The sequence below is a fragment of the Leptinotarsa decemlineata genome, unplaced genomic scaffold (genome assembly GCF_025532065.1).
Source record: "Leptinotarsa decemlineata unplaced genomic scaffold, Ldec_3_MD MMD2_tig00026354_RagTag_RagTag, whole genome shotgun sequence".
NCBI classification, from domain to species: Eukaryota; Metazoa; Arthropoda; class Insecta; order Coleoptera; family Chrysomelidae; genus Leptinotarsa; species Leptinotarsa decemlineata.
The window spans coordinates 9,137,155-9,150,523 of record NW_027412702.1 but is presented as its reverse complement, the minus strand read 5'-3'; the positions used below and the strand labels follow the sequence as shown (position 1 = coordinate 9,150,523).

Sequence of the window (13,369 nt, the reverse complement as noted above, 5' to 3'; positions counted from 1 at the left end):
CAAGAATTTCAATATTATATTCAACTGATATCGATATCGTATCGTAGAGATGAGAATAATGGTTTGTATTCAGTAGTAATCTAGTTCAATTTAATAAAAGATATAGACTGGATTCGTGTACGAGTAAATAAGTTTTTTTGAAACTTTATATTTAAGGAAAAGTGCAATAACTGAACAACGCCGTAACCGAATTTCAAAAACCAAACATGAAATCATATCAGAATTTAACGTAGCATCTGAATATGTAATGATATACAGGGCGTTCTATTTAAAAAATGGAATTTTGGTCTGTAGCACCTACACCAAACACCCTGTATATTTAAAAATTATATCAAAATATAGCTCTCATGAACTCCTAAAACTTTTGTATGAAACATTTTTGTGTATCTCCTTCAACAAACCAGATATTGCCTGTCACATAAAATGTGGGACACCCGGTATATAAATGTAATAAATGTTTTTATGTATATGTGTACAAATCTGTTGAATAGTGATATTTTAATAATGTTGATTGTAAATTTGTCTGCCATCACACGGTTTTTTATTTGTGACGTATCCTATATCATGCTGTATGTGATCTGTAAGGATTGAATAAAGATTATTATTATTATTATCATATAATACTCGTTTTCATGTTCTTAAAAAAATAAAAATAAATTAATAAAAAAGAATTAGTGTGAATTACACATTATTTTGAAAGACATACTCTGAATATTCAAAAAGGATGTGGGCGATTGCCTAATCAACAATCAGCGATGACACACTGAATTTTCTGACCGCCTCCCTTCAAACGTTTTCAATAATTTCGACATCACTTAAGCTTGTCGCTCACTTGTCTGGCACAGCACAGCACGGCGCTGTCCGTCGCCTGATGGCGACGGGTAGTAGCATCGCCCACTTGTCCAGCGACAACCAGCATACTCAAGGTGCTGTTTGTTCAATTTCAAGGAAAATAGTCACAAAAAAGAATGTTGTCGGTCCATCCCATTTATCAAAAGAGTGCAAATCTGGGAGAGTTTCATCATCTTTTCAACGATCTGAAAGAAGACGAGGAGAAATTTTTCCAGTATTTCCGATCGGAGAGCTGGAATCCTTTCCGGCGGCGGACGGTCTTGGCTGTGCCGTGCCGGGCTAATGGGCGCTGGTCCATTCATTTTCATTGTTCCAATCCTATCCGTATTTTTACTGGACGTGCCGTGCTATGCCGGACAACCGCCCACTAGCCCGGCACGGCACATCCAAGAGCGTCCGTCACCGGACGTCACCGAGGAAAAATTGGGTTGCTTGTTAAGGCAGGCTCTAGAATATCCAGAAGTTCTGAAAATTTACCTGGAGTGATTCGGAAATACTGGAAAAATTTCTCCTCGTCTTCTTTCAGATCGTTGAAAAGATGATGAAACTCTCCCAGATTTGCCGTCTTTTGATTAATGGGATAAACCCACAACATTTTTTTTCTTGTACTAATGCGGCCACTATAATGACGACTTCTTCGTCAGAACTGCTATTGATAGACATGTTTCTGACACCGGTCGATTTCGAGTGAAATTTTCTTGAAATCGAACAAACAGCACCTTCAGTATGTTGGTTGTAGCTGTACAAGTGGACGATGCTACTACCCGTCGCCATCAGGCGACGGACAGCGTCGTGCTGTGCTGTGCCAGACAAGTGAGCGACAAGATTTATTTAATCACTGAACAAAAAGTGACTGAGTGAAAACAAGTCATTATCCATTACACTGTTCGTACAAATGGACAGGCATATTTTCAAACGCCCTGTCGCATCGTTTCTTGTATCAACAAGTTGAAATTGAATGTTCCTGCAAAAAAAATTCTCATTTTTTCATAAATGAAAAGATAAACGTCGGATGATCAAACGCAACTTCTAAAGTGGGATTAATGGTCTTGAAGATCACAACATAAATGAATGTTTGACTAAGTAAACATAGTTGAACATTTTTGGATTTGAAAAAATCTAAAGATTTTGCATCAAAGTTACTGGAGAAATCTAAAAGTAACATTCGGCAACACTGGAGCCGCAGTTCATCTCGCGAATGCTGCAGGTGGCGGTTTTTGCCGAGAGGTTGAAATTTAATCACGAGGATGCCCTCTCCACCCACGTTACTAGCCATCAAGATCTCTCCGCAATATCGTCTGATCAAACACGATAAAACTGGGTCGTTTACAATGCTCTCACAGACACGTTCTTCAATGTATCCCGGTAATAACTTTTATGAGTCCAGAGCAAAAGGGTGTTCAAGGGTTTTATCTAGAGATCATCGGTTCTCGATTTTATTAAATGTGTATATATTGCAGGAGTGTTGATGACAGACCAACCGCAGGAAGTATTATGTTTAGAAAAAGGAAAGATGAAGTTGAAAAAAGAAATGGTCAGTTTGCTGGTATTTTTTTTGCAAATCTTCGTTTTCTCAGCCACAGTTTAGAAGAAAAAGAGAACTATTAGGATTTTTTGGCGTTCTGCATATCCATCTTAAATGTGAATTTATGATTCAGCGCTACTGGAGTCGTAATGGCAGACCGACCGGCAGAAAGCATTGTGTTTATAGAAAGGAAAGATGACTTTTTAAATATTGTTCTGCCCATGTCACAGTTGAGAAAATGATGACGACGATCAGGAAGACATAGAAAATGATCAATCTTATTTGGGAACAAATTTTTTGGCTTTCTACTTCTTAATCTTATGAGTAATATGTGAGTAATTTCAGAATAAGGCATTTTACTTTAAAATAAACTCTATATATCATTTTCAAGAGTTTGTATTGGAGTAATCACCTTCTTTCTTTGGAAGTTTTCCATATTTTCTGTATAATAATGGAGAAGTAGAAAACCAACGAAGTGTCATCGTGACAAGAAGTGGTCACGATGACACTTCGTTGCAAAAATTTTATGCAAAAAATGAGTGTTTCGTCTTTAACAGTTAGTCAACAAGGTTCTGATGACGAGTCAGTGTTTTCGTTAGAATCTTCTGATTCCATGTAGGGAAATTTTTATATGAATGCTCTTTAATATATTACGTTGTGTAGCGTTCCTCAATATTTCTAAACCAATTCCATAATGAACGTTTGGAGTTAAAACTGAATAAGAGAAATCAATTTCCGTGTAATTCAATATTCATATGTTTGAAAGTAGATCTTTTGGATACACTCTTACTTGCAGTGTGTATCTGAAAGAAACTTAAATGCATGCTCTACACATCTATGTGAGTTCATATTGAAAAAAAAAATACTTTTTTTCATAGAAGATTTTTTACATTTCTTGTTGAATGAAGAAGAGGTAGAAAGCAAAAAACGTCATGATAGACCTCTTCATTTTCTCAACTGTAGTTGCTTTGTATACAGTGCATTCCATTCAAAACGAGCCACCCTGAATAACTTTTGGTACAATGATTTGCAGAAAAAATAAAAAAACACGTCAACAATAGTATACAGAGAGACACATTTCCCCTATCGCACCACCAGAGCATGTCACCAATTTTTTTTAAATGGATCACCCTATGTTGTTTCGCATTATCAGATGCTCCATGTTGAGCAGATTTCAACAAAGTATAAAACATATGGTCTGTAGCTAATGGTTCGGAAGCTACAAATTGTATGAACTGGGTATGAACTTGACAGTATAAATGAGGATTCGTATCACTCCAATATCAATAATTTTGCCGATTCACCTCTCTATTCAAACTAAAAGTATATTCATCCGAAAAACAAATTTTATAGAAGAAATTCTGATGCAATTTAATCCGTTCAGTGAGACTTTCACAAAACTCGATACAATATGTGTGATTGATAACTTGTTTATTTTGTGGTAATTCATGACTATTTTAATGAAATTAATAAAAACACTTTCGTCTAATTACCACTAGTTAATTTTATTTATACGTCCAGTTTCGGGTTTAACCCCATTATCAAGAATAAAACTCTTGATAATGGTGTTTAAACCCGAAACCGGTAGTATAAATATATTCAACTAGTGGTAATTAGACAAAAGTGTTTTTATTCATTTCATTAAAAAAAACTCGATATGTCTATCGAAATCATCTTCGTTCAATTTTTGAACTATTCTAATCTTATATAGATGAAATTTGTATCTACTTATGAAGGATCCTGAAAACATTTGTACGACTGATTCCTGATTCTCGAGATAACTTAGTAAGAGATTGCGAATTTTCCATTAGTCCAACGTGCCCTAAAACTGTAATACAAATAGCTTCATCGTTGACAACTCCTGAACGGTTATGCTTTTCATTGTTAACAGATCCAGTTTCCATAAATTTTTTCAATAATTCCGAAACGTATTTGTGTCGTAAATTTCTTCCTGGATCATTATCATTGAACATACAGTCCTTGCACTATTTCCATTATGGTAGTACAAACTCACTATTTCAATCTGTTCATTGCTTCTCAAGAATTACAAAATGAAGAGAATATCGAATTTAAACTTAGGTAGGCAACTATTTTGAAGTATACTTCTCAAAAACACCTATGAAACATAGGAAACAGATTCAGGGTGGCTCGTTTTCAACTCAAATAATTTTTAGCTTCCAAACTATGAGCTTCAGACCATAATTTTTTCTACTTTGTTGAAATCTATTCATCATGGAACATCTGATAATGCAAAACAATTGATACGTTGAAAAAATTGGTGACACGCTCTAGGGGTGCGATAGGGAAAGTTAGATCAAATGTGAATATGTATACTATTGTTGAGGTGTTTTTTTATTTTTCCTGAAAATCATTGTTCCAAATGTTATTCAGGTTGGCTCGTTTTCAACTCAAATAATTTGTAGCTCCCGAACCATAAACTTCAGACCATATGTTTTAAACTTTTTGAAATCTGCTCATCATGGAGCATCTGATAATGCGAAACAATATACATCAAATGTGAATATATCAAAATGTGTCACGCTGTATACTATGGTTGACGTGTTTTTCAATTTTTTCTGCAAATCATTGTACCAAAAGTTATTCATGGTGGCTCGTTTAAAATGTAATGCACAGTATATATGAAACAGCAAACTGGGTATTTTTTTAATTCATTTTTCCGCATATATAATACATTCTACTACTCCGAACAAGAAATTCACATTTAATAAAAGTGTGATCCGATGAATGATCTCTAGAGCTCTATGAGCTCTCTGCTCTGAGCTCATAAAATTTATTACCTGGACACATTGAAGAACGTGTGTGTGAGAACATTGAAAACGACCCATGATAAGACGTGGACAGGAGGGGGACATTCCTCCTGATTAAATTTTCACCTCTCGGCAAAAACTTCTGCAGCATGCGGTTCCAGGTGATAATTGGAATTATCTAGTGGAATAAAGAATTTTTGAACTTCTTCATGTCCAAAAATATTCAGGTTGAACTTTCCTTTCAGAGCTATAGGACAGATGGTACCAATGGGGTAGACAGATGGTACCAATGGGAGTAGGGTTTCTATAGAGGATGTTGCAAAAATGACAATTGAAATAATTGTATCATTCAAAAAGTGAAGGTATTTTCTGTACTCTATAGACAAGAGTGTTTATACTGTAAGTATACTGTATAGATAAGTTTTGGTCTTCAATTGTTGAAGTTAACCATATGATCTTTATGTCAGCCTTGTACTGAAGGGGTTCCATCTTGATGTGACATCCAGTTTGTGACAAGAACTAAAACAAGTTCAGTTATTATTGATATTGTACAAAATTCACACAAAATTTCTATTCAATAATTGTAGATTTTCCAAAGATATGTATTTATTGAAATTTCAATAAGTTCACCCCAAAATTGTTCACATTAATTCAATGAAATTTAGATGCAATTTTGACAAAAATTGAAGAATAGAAATTTCCCTCAAGAAGTCATAGAAAGTTTATTCTATTATGTGCGGTTTAGAAATTGTGTCAAGTTATCTATTTTTATTCAATTATCTCCATTTCCTTTTTAGAAATTCATTTCAACGTCATTGACAATATGTCATCAAAATTTAAAGAATTACAATGAAATTTTAGATTATCTTTTGATTTAGCTTCGTTTATTTTTCAGATTTTGAACCGTCAAATACCCCAAAAAAACATCAAGAAACTACCATTGAACTTGACATTTAGTATAATTTCAATAAGGTATGAATTATACTGAAAAATATTCGATAGAACATTTTCTCAGGACAATATTGATTCAACTGAATAAAACATATTCTAAATAAAAAAATATCGAATATAATTACTAAATAACGAAAGAGCGATTCTTCATCTTACATTTGAGCGAGAGAAATCCTGTTTTGGAATTGATCCCAAAACGGCTCATCTGCAACAGGCTGCCTCGAAAAATCCCGGCAGAAAAATGAATGGAGCCAATACCAAAATAGATCTCATGCAGATAAGCCAGCGCAAACGTCAACAACAACAACAAACAAATCGACCTTGAACGAAAAGAAACATTTCAACTCTTGTACCACCAACCTGCTAAACAACACCTTCCAAATTCTGAAATACAATCAACTACACTCTGATAAAATCTCCATTTACCCGTCGAGAATATGTTGACGTTTCCATGGCACACAACCTGTGAACTTTCCCGGAGGAAAATCAATTCCCTATGGCACTAGATTAACTAATTTAGATTATCACGTAGTTTTCACGATATTAGGCCTCTTTCAGTCGGATTTCTGGAGGATCCGAGACCCTCTACCAAAAGCGAACATAGGTGTAAAAATCACTCCCGACTTTTCCGAATTTTCCGAGAAACGACTGCACCCTGCCACCGCAGCGCGCAGGCCCACATCGATCCCCGTAAGCTTCCACAGACTTTGGTCGGCAGAGAATCCGGGGACACGATTTGCACAAATATATCGTCGTAATCATAGTCGGGAAACTCATTTTCGGACAAGTTCTGAGTTTTATTAAATTTTCCGTCTCTCGCAGAAAAAATAATTCTAGGATCACGTTGTTGGGCGGCATGAAGATGAGGAGGTTGGAAGATTCTAGGGATCATGGGACGAGGAAGAAGTCATCTTGGATATACCTGGTGGTGGTTCAATGAAAATGAAACAAGTTGGCGTTGGGATTATTTATCACTTCGGCAGGTGATCCAGAACTGCAACACTCTTCTTGACACGCGTTTCACCATGTTGGCGTCTTAAGGAAATGAAGTAGACTAATAAAACTGGTCTCTACTTGTACTCATATCTAATAGCGTCCACTTCCACTTTCGTTTTCAGAGACACATCAATGGTTTTGGATAGAAATTCACTGAAATTTTCATTGTGAAAATTTCCGCTGAGTTCAGTAAAGCGATTCATATAAAGGGGAGTTTTGTCACTGTTCGCAGTTGTCATGTCGCAATTTGCTGTTTCGAGACTGTTTCTCCAAGTCGTGTTGAGCGACACTAGATTTTTATGGTAGCTAAAATTGGATAAGTGCTACGCGTTCTTCGAAACGAGTTTGGATAGCTCACGTAGTCTCATGGATGTAATTTTTGTCACAATCCTCACAACTTATTTCATATATCCTCGATTCTTCATTTCCCTCCATCTTGTCTTCAGGCTCATCTAACATATGTTGAAGCGAGTAAGAAGTTTTGAAAGCTACTTTCACGTTCAACTTTTCAAAAATGCGATCTAAAAAGTTAGTGTTCCTTGTTTGATGCGGAAGAGCAATGCACTTTGAATCAATGTCTTTAGAAAAATCCTTCCTAAAATTAGGTTAACGTTATTCTACCTGAAAGTGGAATTTATATATGAATAGAAATCAGTTTTGAAGTTAAGAATTACCTTACTTAATCTTCTGAAGGCGCCAACTTGGTTGGTGAAACGCGAATAAAGAAGAGTGTGACAGTTCTGGTGTTTTAGCTGGACGCCCGTCGAAAGACATTATTTTGTACTGGTCTCAAAAATTCCAATTCTACCTATAAAGAAAACTAACTTCTTCCATGTTGACTTGGTCCTCAACATCATTTGTCAGAGTTTGGTTTGGCTATTTGTAACAATATTGATGCGCTCCTTTCAATGATACAATCATTGTTTTTTGCATTGCTGGACTGCATACACTGTCTAAATACAAAGATGTTCAGTGAACGAGCGGATACCTATAAAGTAAGTTTCTACCAGCACAGTACAATTCAGCTCACAAGCAATGTTAAATTTTCAACCCCTTTGTATACCAGATGTTCTGCAAGCATGTACTATGGATAACTATTCATCACGGTTTGTACTTTGATGTCATGTGATCCATAAACATGTTTGATATTCCACAATTTCTGTATTAGCTCACTGGAACCTTGGTGAATTTGCTAGACTCAATTGACTACTCTTGCCTATCTCGTTATCACTTCCATGAAATAGCGACTGCTGTTGGTGTGGTTCTCATTGTCAACATTATTTCCAAACAGTCTTTGAATCCTGTCTAGTTGCCTAATATCGATCGCTTGTGGATTTGAATCGCTGGAGATTAAATACATCTGGAAAAACGTTCTCCGGAAGTTTATTCCACATAAACACAGTTCTCCAACTAAAAGAGCTCTTGAACCTTAAAGTACTGACTTGAACTTCAAAACGATGAGCAGCCACAGTCCGTGGCGTATTTCTGGTATGTACCGCTCTTGGTGAATCAAATGTGCTAAGTCACTTGAACACTTCTCGTGAAAATATATATAGACGAGAAATAAATCTAAAACCTTTCTTCCATGTTCCGGATAATCAAGGTTGCAAGTGTTGTTCGTGTCACCAATCACGCGGATGGCTCTTTTCTGAATGGAATCCAGCAGCCTTAGGCTATGGTTAGGGGCGGAGCTCCACACGTGAGAACAATACTTCAAAGAAGGTCTGACCTGAGCTTTATAAATCATCAAAAGTTGCTGAGGTGTGTAAATTTTTCCGGTTCGGAACAGTGTTCCAAGCTTTTGAGAAGCGGCCTTTGCAATTCCAGGGACATGATTGTGCCAAGACATATTGGTGTCCATTTTAACCCCCCAACAAACTTATCGAAGCAGAAAGTGGAATTGTCTGTCCTGACAATATTATTTTCAGTTCGGAGACCATTATCTTTTTGGAGAAAACCGATGCCTGGGTTTTTGTGGCATTGAATTAAACCTGGTTACTTTCACCTCAATTCGAAATTACTTCCAGATCCTCATTAAGACATGCAAACTCCTGCTGCTGGTGAAAATGTGCATCCGCAGCCGATGTCCTGGGATCCAAATGAAATGACGAGACAAGTGTGCTGTCGTCAGCAAAGCAATATATTGGATTCTTCATTTTTTCAATAAGTTGTTGATATACAATAAACAGAGGGTTGGTGACAATATGGATCTCGTGTCTCGTTTGAAGTCTCTGAGGTTCTGTTATAAATTAACTACCCCGTTTCTTCTCTTTCCCCAGTTTTTTTACTTATGCAACTTAGGTTCTTGCAAGCTCCCACATAATCTTTGTAGAACTTCAGAGACCCTTCACTCTGTTGTAGGTTGACTTGTTTGGCACTTATTGTTCACGATCAATTTATATTTGGCTTCAAGCATGTCTCTCTCCAAAACCCCGGAGGACCTTTTGTCTATAAGAAAAGTAGAGACATCTCGTTTACTTTTCCTCTTTCCTTCATATTAAGAGAGATGTCTCACCTTTCATTTTTTGTCTGATATGAACACCAGGTATGGATCTTTTCTGAAGTTGGTGGCCCCAACCATATTCAAATTCGGCCTCTCCCAAGACCTCGACGCCCATCTTCTGTTTTTCATTTATCCAGATGATCCTTGTATCATACATTTTTTGAACCACATACTAGTGTGAACTCCCGAGTGATTAGCAAAATTAGAATAAAATGTCGTCAAAGGATTATTTGCATCACAATGCACGTGAAACAAAATCCTGAATATAAGCACAAAATAGTTTTCGAACTCCGAACTGTTTCTCGAAATGAATAATGCTACAGTAATTTTTTTGTAGAACTGCAAATACGAGAAAAACTGCTATATTGTTCGGATAACAAAAAACGAAATTTCGTGCTAGTCGAGATTAGAGGATTGAATGCACAAAGAACCATTGTTGATTTCATTCACGTTTTTTTCGAGGTAACTACCTGCATACGCTTGTGCTGATATTTCTGTAAATCTAGGACGTGAAATTGATTATTTACTTATTATTGATATAGTTTGAGTAAGCGATGAAAAATTGTGTTCATGAGATGTTCATTCCGATCAGATATTTTTTGAAAATATATAGATACCTGGAAATATATTTTTTACTTTCAACATTAGGGCCTCAAAATATAAAAAAATATTCACAGAAATGCATCTGAATTGTATTGTACCGTTCAACTGAAACAGTATCTACTCCTACTAATGACATGTGTCAAAGTTAATAATGATATCAGTGATCTACGTGGGAAATACGTATGTATGCTATAAGGTACGATATTGTGGACTATACTTTTCCACATCTACATTAACAGTATTAAATTGAAATTCTTTGACTTTCACCTGCTGAACAGAAGACAGCTATGTATATCGTACACATATACAAAGATGAACTTGTGATCCAACATCAAACAGCACTGTTTCGACCCACCAAGATCTCATCAGTGGTGCTAGGCTGAAAACCACTGAAATGTCCCGAAAAGAACAATCTTCAAAGTAAAAGCGATGACATTTCCTTCTACGAGATATACAAAAATTATAATAATACTTTGTATAAAGGTATCAGTAAGAAGTGTTTCTTTGATCTTAACAAAATTTTGGGTAGAATGACACATTGGACAAATGGCAGAGTTTATTATTATGTATAAACATAGCTCACTTACCCAATATTTGATTTTTGCATACAAAAAGAAAACATTCAATAACAAAAACTCAACTATATAGCACCAGTAAAATATCATATGTGAACAAAAATCGAAAAACAAGTGAGACAAGATTGTTGAATTATTTCCTAATTATTTATCAAGAGTACATGTTGAATCACAAGCGAAACTATCTGATGATAATACGATTAGCTCTGCATTAACTTCGATATTCCTTATCATAGAGTTTGCAACCAACGCAGTAATGATGCAATGTGTAAGCAGTCAGCCGGTCTTGATGACATTTCTTGCCCAATGAAAATATTAAGTTATGCCAACGTTATTTCATAAACGTCATTGAAGAGGAACGATTCCAGAATTATCAAGAAGGGACTACACATATTTCTGATCGGGCATCAAACTAATGATATAATATATGTAAGAAATTCAAAATTGTGCTAAAAATTTTCACAGGCTGATTTTCTGAGACAGTCAACTGCAATTGCGTCGAAAATAAGAGAACTCTATCAATTCATTACGACAATCGTACATCACTAAAACCATTGTTTTGAAAATTACTGACTTGGTGAATGTCATCGTGGACATCATTCGACTATAGATTATTCAAAAATAAATGATGAAAATGGGAAAAAAGCAAAGCGCCTTAAACACTGTCCTGAGGTATACCTGACGTTAGGACGAAATGATCAAAACAAGAGTTTCCACTTCAACTGACTGTATTCTTTGTTAGAGATTTTAAAATATGAGCTCATACTAAAAAGCTGAAATTTTCAATAAGAGAAGATGAAAGAAGCTGTTACAGAGCCTATTTTGAAATTACTGGGGAAAATATAATTTTCAAGGAATAGATTGAAAATATATATCTACTAATATTAATAAGACAATTTTTCAGATTGAAAACCTGAGCCTGAACACAGCGTATTTATGATCCAACACCAGGCAACGCTGTTTCATGTAGGTCTCTTCAGTGGTACTAGGTTGAACCACAAATGCATTGCTGGACTCAAGTGTCCTCAAAAAATTAGTCTACCTACTACTTTTTCATATGTCTTCATTATGGAGTAACTTTTTGAAAGAGAAAACTCTTCGGTTTGGTACAATAGATCAGATTATGTCAATCTTGATTCATTCATTTTTCGGGTTACTCAAAAAAGGTCAAGAAACGTTGATTCCTTCACAAAAAATATTCATGCTATGAAACACAAGTATCTACCCAGTCTCTACTCGTATAACAGAATAAAAATATACATAAAAACATTGAACTGTACAATGCTTACAAAATAACCACCCATATGATTGAATCTTTGATCTCATCACATAGAAATTTGTTTTCTTTTCCATCTATGAGAAGAAAAAGAAACAATAGTATTCAACGCTAGCATTATACAGTGAAATAGAGGAGGCATTTAAATTTTAAAAGGCTAGCAATACGGCTTTTTATTAATTAGGAATGTGTCTTCATAGTCTTCGTATCTATTTCAGATTTTCATCCAAAATATCATAATTTTTTATCATTTATCATTACGTTAAAGCTTCATCAACAAGTTATAAGATAGATTATCTTTTATCAAATATTTATGAGCGCAACGCAGAGCACAGTTTGAGCTTGCCTTTTGTAAACATCATTATCGGTTGACACTTTTTGCATCTCTTGTAATGTCTTCATTGATGAATCAATAATAAAATACTGATGAAAAAATGAAAACATGTCCCAAGAGCATTCTATTTTGTTATTGTTGTGCCTCAATTATTCTCAAGTTTTGAAAAGAATCTTATCGGCACTCACCGATTACTGAAATCCACGCACTCAAAAGTCCACATTGTACAACAGCTGGCAAAACCACTAAAATCCAAAAACTGTTTTCAATCCCACTGCCGAAATCGAACGAAAACACATATTCCATTATCGTTCGACACTTCTCAATTTTAGTACTACGGCATTGTTTGTCGCCTCGCGCACCTTTGTTTTCATACTAATCATACTTTTCGAATTCATTTCGCTTTTTCTCATGGCATGCTAGGCGCTCGTAGTTTGTTGTGCGCTCGTTCGTATCACCGGTTCCGCCAACTTTGTTTTATCACTGTATTCCTGACATGGTACGGTGGGTACAATGGGTGTATGGGAATTCGGGACAGCGACGCCGAACGGGGCTACGTTTGGGGGAAGAAGGATTCGTTCAACAATATACCTACATTATAGTTCTACTTACCCAACATGATAATCATTTTGGGACCAATCAAGGATAACGTCAAACCATCCGTAGGATGATTTGACCTGTCAAGTAGATAAAACACAAATGCCAGGGATCATTTTATTTTCAAGCGGCCTACACACATGGGAACCTGGTTTGTCAAACTTGGTTCGCACGAACCATGTTCATCATTTGTTCCCTGTGTGTGATCGTTAACGAACCAAGATCGCCACAATTTCTCACGAACTTGGTCTTACATCGGGTTGGAAAACAACGGTTCACCGGCAGGGCGCACCAGATTCCTCGGTGTGTGGAAGAGGGGAACCGTTGTTTGCCGTTTTCCCGGTGCTTGTGGTGATATGGCGCACGAAACCTTTGAGTCCTCAAAGTTT

General features: G+C 36.0%; 1 protein-coding gene across 4 annotated transcripts in view; it reads right to left on the bottom strand.

Moving 5' to 3' along the window:
• LOC111506056 (uncharacterized) overlaps nt 1-12,833 on the bottom strand; it is a 68,819-nt gene extending 55,986 nt beyond the window's left edge. The window contains exon 1 of one of the 4 annotated variants that reach the window (XM_074184438.1): nt 12,572-12,833. The gene's annotated coding sequence lies outside the window, so the exon portion shown is untranslated. Of the gene's footprint in view, nt 1-6,456; nt 6,732-10,785; nt 10,938-12,571 lie in introns of those variants that run through there. The other 3 variants (XM_074184440.1, XM_074184441.1, XM_074184442.1) reach the window with 3 other exon arrangements.
• Nucleotides 12,834-13,369: the final 536 nt, after the last annotated feature.